Here is a 10,286-nt window from a genome sequence, read left to right on the forward strand (position 1 = left end):
CATCATTTCTGCACCTAATCAACCTAAAGATAATGCACAGCCTGAAGTCAATGCCGACAAAGAAGACAATGATCAGCAAGACCAAAGTCTTCGTACAGTACATTCTCATGTTGCAAATGAAGTGCAGATTGAAAAGATAATCGATAGCATCAATGCACCTGGTCTGCTCACTCGTTCAACAGCAACACAACTGGCAAATTTTTGTGGGCACTTTGCATTTGTCTCTATATCTGAACCCAAGAAAGTTGTTGAAGCCTTCATGGAACCTGAATGGATTCAAGCTATGCAAGAAGAGCTTCAACAGTTTGAGCTGAACAATGTGTGGGAACTGGTCAAGCGTCCTGATCCTTGCAGGCACAATATAATTGGCACCAAATGGATCTATCGCAACAAACAAGATGAGCATGGTCAAGTTGTCAGAAACAAGCCTCGTCTCATTACTCAAGGATACACTCAAGTTGAAGGGATTGACTATGATGAAACATTTGCTCCGGTGGCTAGGCTTGAAGTCATTCGCATACTGCTAGCCTATGCCAACCATCACAACATCCTCCTGTACCAAATGGATGTGAAGAGTGCTTTTCTCAATGGGAAGATTGAAGAAGTGTATGTTGCACAACCACCTGGCTTTGAAGACCCAAAACATCCTGACATGGTATACAAGCTCAATAAGGCACTATATGGCCTCAAACAAACCCCTCACGCTTGGTATGACACACTCAAAAACTTCTTGAAGAGCAAAGGCTTCAAACCCGGTTCCGTGGATCCCACTCTCTTCACGAGGACATACAATGGTGAACTGTTTGTGTGCCAGATCTATGTGGATGACATTATCTTCGGCTGCACTGACAAGAAATATAGTGATGAGTTTGGGCACATGATGCAAGAGCAATATCAGATGTCCATGATGGGTGAGCTGAAATTATTCCTCGGTCTTCAAATTCGTCAGCAGAGCAACGACATCTTCATATCTCAAGAGAAATACCTCAAAGATTTCCTGAAGAAGTTTGGAATGCAAGACTGCAAAGGATACACGATGCCAATGCCAACCAAAGGTCATCTAGGCCCCGACGACAATGGTAAAGAGTTCGATCAAAAGGTATACCGCTCCATGATTGGTTTTTACTCTATTTATGTGCATCTAGGCCAGATATAATGCTTAGCGTTTGCATGTGTGCCCGATTCCAAGCGGCACCAAAGGAGTCGCATCACTTAGCTGTGAAGCAAATTCTTTGATATTTGGCTTACACCCCAACACTAGGATTATGGTATCCAAAGGGCTCAGAGTTTGATCTAGTTGGATTCTCAGATGCTGATTATGTTGGTGACAAGGTTGATCGCAAGTCCACATCAAGCACATGTCACTTTCTTGGACGATCTCTTGTCTGTTGGTCTTCAAAGAAGCAGAACTGTGTATCTCTCTCCACTGCTGAATCTGAATACATTGCTGTTGGATCTTGCTGTGCTCAGCTTCTATGGATGAAGCAAACTCTCAAGGACTATGTCATCCATCTGAAGCAAGTGCCACTTTACTATGACAATGAAAGCGCCATCAAGATTGCCAACAACCCAGTCTAGCACTCGAAGACAAAGCACATTCAGATCCGTCATCACTTTCTCAGAGATCATGTCATGAAGGAAGATATCGCTATCATTCATGTCAACACTGAAGAGCAATTGGCAGATATCTTCACAAAGCCCTTGGATGATAAAAGGTTTTGCAATTTGCGGTGTGAGCTAAATATCTTAGAATCCTCAAATGTCCTGTGATTGGACACACATCCTAACACTTATGCATATTGATGACTTAGATGTGCAACACACGAAGTAACGTATATCTTCAATCAATGAACACATACACTCTAAGTGTGAATACATTAACGCCGAATATGTCTTCGGAGCGCCACGATAATTGTGTGCTGTGTCTGGGTCTAATACTTCCTATACGGTGGGTAACGCCACCACCACAATATCTTCGAAGGATTTCATGTGGCGTCATAATTGCATAGTCTTCGCATTTGATTTGTCTTCAACATTATTTTAACTTCAAGGTTTATCTTCACAATGTTGAGTTGGTCTGATATATATATAGGATAGAGCTATTCTGTTACTAGTAACAGAATATTATTCTGTTACCCTCCGCCCTATATAGGAGCGATCCGCAAATTCCCGACCCGTAGAAACAAACTAGAGCAAAAACGACCAGCCCGCTGAGGCCCACCCGGCCACCTCGTCCCCTCACTCTCTTATCCGCACGCCTCACTCCCCATCGACGGGCACCGCCCAGCGCCCCGCCGCCTCCTGGCCACCTCGCTTCCCGCAGCCGCCCGGCCACCCCACCCCGCCGCCTCCCAGCCACCCCGCGCACCGTTGTCGCCCGGCCACCCCGCGCCCCGCCGCCGCGACCCTCCCCATGCTGTCGGCCACCCCACGCCCCACCGCTGCCACCCTCCCCACGCTGCTGGCCACCGCCTCCCTCTTCTGCGCCGCCGGCCACCGCCTCTCTCCTTGCGTAGCTGGACGCCGCCTCTCTCCCCGCAGCCGGATGCCGCAAGCTCCTCCATGCACAGGTTTGCAACCCACTTGCCACCTTCGTTCTCCAGCATGCCCGGCCCCGCCATCCTCATCCACGCATGTGGCGCCTCGACCCAATGCTGACCTCCCTCCCTCGTCCCGGCTGCTGGCCGCCATCCAAGTCATACCAATTATTCTAGATGGTCTGAACTTCTTTTCCAAAGCATACCAATTTTTGATTGATTTCTGTCTATCTCCCCTAATCTCTGAACTTTTTTGCCACAACAAACTAACTTGGACTTCATTGCACCATTTTGGGCGCCGGCAGCTCCTTCCTTCGCCATGGATACACCATAGACATGTACAGTAGTGTTCTTTCTTTTTGTTTATGTATTGCTTTGATTCTAGCCCATGTATTACTGCTTGCTGAGCCGAACCATTCCTTGAAACTTCTTTAGCCCACAACTATGCTTTGTTGTTCATTTTATTCAGGAGTTCCAACTTGAGGTGGATGATTATTAACCCTGCTAGTGGATAGATGTGCCTTCTTCGGCATCACTGTGATATCCACCATTGTGCTTATTGATGTGATGCTGTGAACTTTTTTAGTGCTGTAAAAATTGTTTACTTCTAGTTGCTGCTTGATGCCACGGCTGAATTGTGCAAGTTAAATCATTATCATAGAGCGAGTTTGGAAGTTTGATTTAGTTAAAAAGTGGGAGAAGAAAAATCTCAGTGCAAGTGTGGAGAACCTGCAGGTTCTAATAATGCTGTATGCCAGGTTAAGGACAGCGATCCGGGTGCATGGGAGCAACTGCTGATGGAGGTTGAGTCAAAGTGTCATGACTGGCTGCTGCAGATCTTTGGCACGGAGTTCGACAAAGACACTCCTCTCATGGTAATGCCCATCTACATTTGAATTGACAAAAAGTTACAGAATTTCAGTTCCTTTGTACTTATGAGATCTTCAGTCCATGACCAAAAATTGCAGAGTTCTACTTCCTCAAGATAGGAGTGAGATTCGATGGGACATGACCAGATTATGATGTTGGACTAGCAAATTTAGCAGATGATGATGTTGTACATCAATTCAGACTCGAGAGACCGTAAGCTAAAAGAAAAAAATATACAGGAGTTCAAAGTCGAGAAATAGGGGGATGTTTGTTCGTATGTCTAAAAATAATTGAGTTTATATAGGAGTTCAAATGGATAAAAAATGAATATTTATATGTTTGAAGTTCATTGACCAAAATTCTAAAAGTTCAAATTGAGAAAAGTGGTAAGTTCGGACGAAAAATAAATGAGCCATTCGACAATTTCACTGAGAAAAAGGTAAGGAGTTTATGTATAACTGTAGCTAGTGCCCCATGAATCAACATAGCAATGTAGTAAAAAAAGTTTGTTTACATCTCTCTAGCTGTATGAGAGTGAATGTTTTGTTATTATATCTGTTTCATTGCTTGTCTTCAGTCACCTAAATAAGGTCATGAAAAATCTGTAAGTTTGGTGCGTGTGCTGTTACAAATCTAAACTTCTTGTCCAGTAATTCTAGTACCGATGAACATCGAGTTGATTGAAATTATGTACTCCTAGTTGGTTTCTGAGACCCTTACTGGTCCTTCTATATTTAGAAGTTGTGCCTGATAGCCATACATGACTTCTCTGTATGACAAATGGTGCGAGAAAATTCTGAATACATGGCACGACCGCTCTTGGACACTAAACATGTATACCTTATTTATTTGTGCATCCAGTCTGTGCATCTTCTGTTCTAAAATTCCTAGAGCGTCAGTGCAACTACATATCAGGGTATACTATGTTGATTCTATGATTTTCCATATGCTTGTATGTAAAAAAATGGTATATTTACTGCTTCATTTTCTTGTGGTGCAAATGTTGTTGATGTACATAATTTTTGCTGACCACCAGCCTCCCCCACTGCGCCGCCGCCCCGACCACCAGCCTCCCCGGGCATGGTACGCAATCCACTCCTTGTGCCACACCGTTCTCCATGCCCCGCCCTGCGCCACCAGCCGCCGCCTCCCTCCCGCGCGCCACCCGCGACTGCCATGCCAAGGCTTGCGCTCAGCGGCTGGGGGGGCAACGGGGTCAAGGATCTTCATCTCGGCAGTACAACTGCATGCCCCGTCCATGTTCATGAAAAGTTCTGCATGCAGGCCACCCGTGCTCTGCCTTGGATCCGTTCAACAATCCAGTCGTCGTCATCATGGTTTCTGCCCGACGACCGTCATACTTTTCTCAGTCCAACTTCTTGTTTCGCCGCCGGTCACTCAATAAAGAGTCGTGTGCAAGCCACCCCTTGCTCCCCCCCTGATCCAACATTTTTGGTATGAATTTGATGAATCTTATTGATGCTCTGTTCTTATTCATCTAGAGATTCCTCCTCATATTGATTGTTTGTATTGCTTGTATCGTTTTCGTTCTTCCATGTATGTATCAGTTTGATGTTTTGAGATAGCTCAGATTACTTCCAACTGTGAAGATTGACATGCATATTTGGGGATGAGATTTTTAGGTACTAAGTTTGGCACTGTATCTAACCCGTACTAAAATATTTCAGCAGTTCAACAGGGGCGTGGGGTTCAGTTCGACGGTGACGAGCCAGGCAGCCGGCCTTCGCATAATGAACTGGTGCAGTTCGATCTTGTGCGAATTGGAAATCCCCTGATGCTGAGTGTGTCAGTACAACCCTACGCTACAAGGCACGCGTACATCCACTTCACGTGTTAGTCAAAAGTATTGTGCGTTTGCTTGGTACCTTTGCTACTCTAGTTACATATCACTTGTGAAATCAAAAATATTTTGTTGTTCACTTTTTTGTGTTTTGTTGAATAAATCTCATGCTGTCTTTTCTGTGAGCTACAAAATCATAGTGCTTAAAATACCGATGTGTGCGTCATACTTGAATTGAAGAAGTTACAGGAGAAAGTACCCCTATTCCGTTACTTTGAGAATTACAAGTACACCTTTCTGATAGTACAGTGCATGCCCTGCACAAATGGCGCAGTGGTAGATGCTTGGTGAAGTCCGTTATAGCTTGATGTTTATTCCAAGGGAGTTCATGTCGAACTACACTTCAACTATGCATGATGCTTTTTTTCGGAGAAAGAAACTATGGAAGGTTCAAATTATCTTGATAGTTCAATCACTGAAAAATGAGGAGTTCTGAGGGTTACATAAAAACTTTCTTTACAAAAAAAGAGTAGAACAAGTAATGATCATATTTGTCATCATGCTTTTAGCTAAATTAGTGTATGACTGAAACTCAGTTCCATTTAGATCACTAATTACTCTAAAAGGTGATTTGAAGTTTCATCCACATCATGTTCTTGCATCATGTGGCACTGTTTGATGTACCACTGAATTTAGTTTGGTTCAGTTCTTATTCCAGTGACCAAGTTAGGTCAATTTTTATTTTTGTGTTCAATTCAGTTCAGTTTCTGCCCCACATATAAGTTCACCTATTTTATTGCTAAAATAGGTTCGTTTTGTTCCCAGTAGGATCTTGCCATGATTACCTTTGTGAAACCTGTACACTCAACACTCATATCTATGTATTGAGAACCAGATTTTCTTTTTATAATAAGCTTTACTTTCATACTGACATTTCATTTATGTTCTTTTACAGTAGAACAAATACTATGTTTTATGCCAAGTAAGTTCAAACAGAACGAAAGTGGAGCTTCATTTGCAAAGAATAGAAAAGGAACACATGTTTCATTTATGTTTTCGATGAATCTAGCCTGAACTGAAGCCTGTCGGTGAGCCGGGCGCTGGGCCAACCACAAGGCAATGCCACCGAGGAGGACGCTCGATAGCCGCCGAGCGCCGTGTGAGCCTTTTCGATCCCATTTCCAGGTTGAACTCCAAGGATCACGCCGTGGGGTGTGCAAAGGTGCTAGCTAGCCCCTGCTTCCATTTTTCTTCAAAAGCTTTGCTAACCCATTAGCCACTTATAAGATGACTTTGCTTCCAATTAGCCACTTAAAGCTGTGGCCATTTAATGAAAAATCTTTTCTATAGAACCAGTTTCTAACATTGTTGCCGCGTGTACGCGTCCCACTCCAACGGCATGGCTTATGCTTTAGTGGCAAACAGTGGAGCCTGCTGGAGGAGTCATGGGGAAACATAATGAGTTCTACAGAAATAAATATAGAAGTTCATATTTCAAAACAAATGAAGTATTTGGGAAGTAAAATGAAGTATCTCAAAGTACACATCTTTTTAGGTTTCGTTGTGAACATGCAATGTTACTGTACACGAACTTGTTCTTTTTACATGAACTTTTGCGTGCTAATTGGTGGCTGTTGTGTTTGTGCAAGAATGGTGGCATGAAGCAGTTGAGTAGGTGTGCATGGTGAGCAGCTACTGAACTTATTCAAACACTATAAATATAGTCCCACACAGCCTCTCAACACCACATCTTGAACCCGCTTGAACCTTCATGGCCCAGGCCGTTCACTGCCTCAACACAAGGCCGTTCGGTGACGCAACGCTCAAGCCGTTCACCCTTGCCACCACAAGCCGTTCACCTCCGCCACACAAGGTCGTGCGACAACGCAGTGATCAGGTTCTTCGCCTCTACCACCGCGAGCCATTCACCTTTGCCACAGGTGGTCGACGCAGCGCTAAGGATGTTTTGTTCTTTTTCAGTACATGTTATGTGTGCTTTTCAGTTCACCTACTTGGCGATTCTATGTCCAATTTCCCCTCTGTTTATGTGTTTTCCTATAGCACAAGAAGTGTTGTGTGTTATGACTTAATAAGCAAATATTGTTTTGTTCTCAGTATTCTCATGTAGGCCAAAATGGTGAACATTTAAACATCAGCCCAAATTAATAAAACTGAGAAGTTCTACTTTCAGTAAACGGGTGAACCTAGATGCAAGAAAGCTCTGCCATTAGCCATGGGGATGTGTATTGCATTCTTTTTGTCCGTTGATGTATTTTCTTGTTTGTCAGGTCATGTGCAAGTTTGTCATCAGTTCATGTGTATGTGTGTTGGTAATCACTACTATTGCTGCTAGGTATCGATCTGACTGTGATATTACTGCAGCTGCTTTATGTAATTAGCCCCTTTGTTGGGTGAAACTCCTACTGCTTCTTAGCTTTGGAACTGTAAAAACACAACAAGTTCGCAAATTAAAAGTTGTAAGTTCAACATGATGTCCTTGATAAGTTTTGGGAAAAAAACTCAAACAAAAAGAAACCTCATGGAAATTCAAATGGTAAAAGTTCAAGTCTTAGAATGAGAGAAGTCCAGTACATCATTGAAAAAAATGTTAAGAGTTTTAAAAAAAGAAACACACAATATATTTTTCTTTTCAAAAAATGCCATTCAGTTCAACGATGTAAAACCATGCAAGCTCAGGGATGATGATATCGTAAACCATTGAAAATTTACGAGGAAAACGATACCAAAAAACAAAGCAAAGTCTAGTCTATGAAGACACGCTCAGTACAAACCCATACGGCCATCAGTTCAAGTAATCTTTTTCTAGAACCATCCAAAATTGCTCAATGAAAAATAAATCAGTACAGACACACACATGGATCAGTACGAGCACTCTGTTTTTCAAATGAGAAAACATTAGGATCCGTCTCATCATATTCAAAATTACTCTTCAACGATTACAAATTTGAGAAAACTTTCAACATGACTAAGTTTCGCATTTTTGATATCTTTCCAACGGTATATTATTTGGCCTATTTCGATAAACTTTAAAAATCACGTTCAAAATCAAATTTTACCGTATTTGAATTCGAGTTTAAAACGCAAGGAATTAGAAAAACATTTCTACACAAAAAAGTTGCGCATTTTCCATAGATTTCCAACGCCGTATCATTTGCGTCAATCCGACAAACTATTTGCAAAAAATGTGAAAATACGTTTCGCCCAGAATTTCACCGTTTTTCAAATGACTTTTAATTTGTATATAATTTGAAAAAATAGTAGATATATGGAATATGCGAATTTTTACCAGCTTTCCAACGCCATCTTATTTGCTCAATTCCGACAAACCGTTTGAAAATCGAGTCCAAAATACGATTCACGTTTTCGGTTTTGAAAAAATGGCTTTTTCAAAACTGCTCTTAAACCGTGATGATTTTGAAAAAAAGCCTATATATTTGTAATGTAGATGTCAAGACCTTTCCAACGATATATTACACGCCCCATTCCGACGAAAAGACGATCAATTCGACAAGATGAAAATCATGAGTACAACCACTTGAAACCATCAGTTCAAATAGGGTAACGGAATAATATTCTGTTACACGAAACAGAATAGCCCAGATGTGTATATATATATATATTCGTGTTCTGTCCTCTACAACATTCACTTATAGCTATGTCTTCATGCTTGAATCCTTCTTGATCTAAATGAATGTGATCGGACCCTAACCCCCTCTATGTTTCTATCTCAAATTCTATCTATCCAAATCGTATGCATTCTATTGAAACCCGTGATTGTCTTCTGTGAATCTTTGTTAGTAGAAGACAAAGTCACAAGAGTTTAAGACTGCTTTAAATACCACATCCTATTTGCCTGAATACCAGAGAAGCCGGAACGACCACCCGACAATCCAGGAATGTGTGGGAACATGGATCAACTCCCAATGAGTTGCATGCAAACCACGTGTCCTTCAGATGTGAACCACCAGGGGCACCTGCATAATTACGTTGTGCTGTCCCTTCCCTTATAAATACACAACTCACCGCGGTCATTATCTCTTCTTCCACCTCGTCACCTCACACAAACCCTAGCACCTCTGCAAACTCGCGTCGACGCCGGAGACGAAGTGCTTAGCTGCCGTGACTTCTTCGACGCCGTCCTCACGCCGGCCGCGGACCTCATATTCTCCTCTGCCGCCGTAGGTGTCTTCCGCCGCCAAGTTAGGGCATGAAAGATTGAACTGCTCGGCCTCTCTATCTTCGACCTTGTCTAGTAGTTCGTAAGCAGTAAATAAAACCTACCTTTTTACTACCTTTTGATCCGTCAAATCCATCCACATCAACCGAAAGTGGTTGTTCAACTTCCAAGTCTGGATTTGCCCTTGTCTACATCTCATATCATGCCAAGTATATTCACTTATGCTTCATAAATAGTTAGATTCCTCACTTGTACTTATTCATGGATTCGTATAAATCTGGAACCAACTCTTCAAATAAGTGAATGTCTTCGCACTATGAGGTCAATGTCTTCAAACTGATTTATCTTCAAAATCTTCTGAGAATGCATATGACCTCTTCCCCCTCCTCTTGCTACCTCTTGAGCACTGCGTTGGTTTTCCCTTGAATAGGAAAGGGTGATGCAGTAAAGCAGCGTAAGTATTTCCCTCAGTTTTTGAGAACCAAGGTATCAATCCAGTAGGAGACCACGCGCGAGTCACCTCGTACCTACACAAACAAATAAGAACCTCGCAACCAATGCGATAAAGGGGTTGTCAATGCCTTCACGGCCACTTGCAAGAGTGAGATCTGATAGATATGATAATAATAAGATAAATATTTTTGGTATTTTTATGATATAGATTGAAAGTAAAGATTGCAAAAAAATAGATTGGAAACTTGTATGATGGAAAATAGACCCGAGGGCCATAGGTTTCACTAGTGGCTTCTCTCAAGATAGCATAAGTATTACGGTGGGTGAACAAATTACTGTCGAGCAATTGATAGAAAAGCGAATAATTATGAGAATATCTAGTTATGATCATGTATATAGGCATCACGTCTGTGACAAGTAGACTGAC

The 10,286-nt window shown here is 42.2% G+C and overlaps 1 long non-coding RNA gene across 3 annotated transcripts; it reads left to right on the forward strand.

Moving 5' to 3' along the window:
• Nucleotides 1-2,799: 2,799 nt before the first annotated feature.
• On the forward strand, nt 2,800-7,378 carry LOC125538300. 3 transcript variants are annotated; one of them, XR_007296284.1, is made up of 5 exons: nt 2,800-2,875; nt 3,296-3,412; nt 3,506-4,862; nt 5,099-6,892; nt 6,989-7,378. It is a non-coding gene; the product is annotated as an uncharacterized LOC125538300 (long non-coding RNA). The 3 variants fall into 3 exon arrangements; XR_007296285.1 differs by lacking the exons at nt 2,800-2,875; nt 3,296-3,412; nt 3,506-4,862 and having other exon boundaries at nt 4,869-6,430; nt 6,858-6,892; XR_007296286.1 differs by lacking the exons at nt 2,800-2,875; nt 3,296-3,412; nt 3,506-4,862 and having other exon boundaries at nt 4,869-6,190; nt 6,278-6,892.
• The last annotated feature ends 2,908 nt before the right edge of the window (nt 7,379-10,286 follow it).

Source organism: Triticum urartu, chromosome 2 (assembly GCF_003073215.2).
Source record: "Triticum urartu cultivar G1812 chromosome 2, Tu2.1, whole genome shotgun sequence".
NCBI lineage: Eukaryota > Viridiplantae > Streptophyta > Magnoliopsida > Poales > Poaceae > Triticum > Triticum urartu.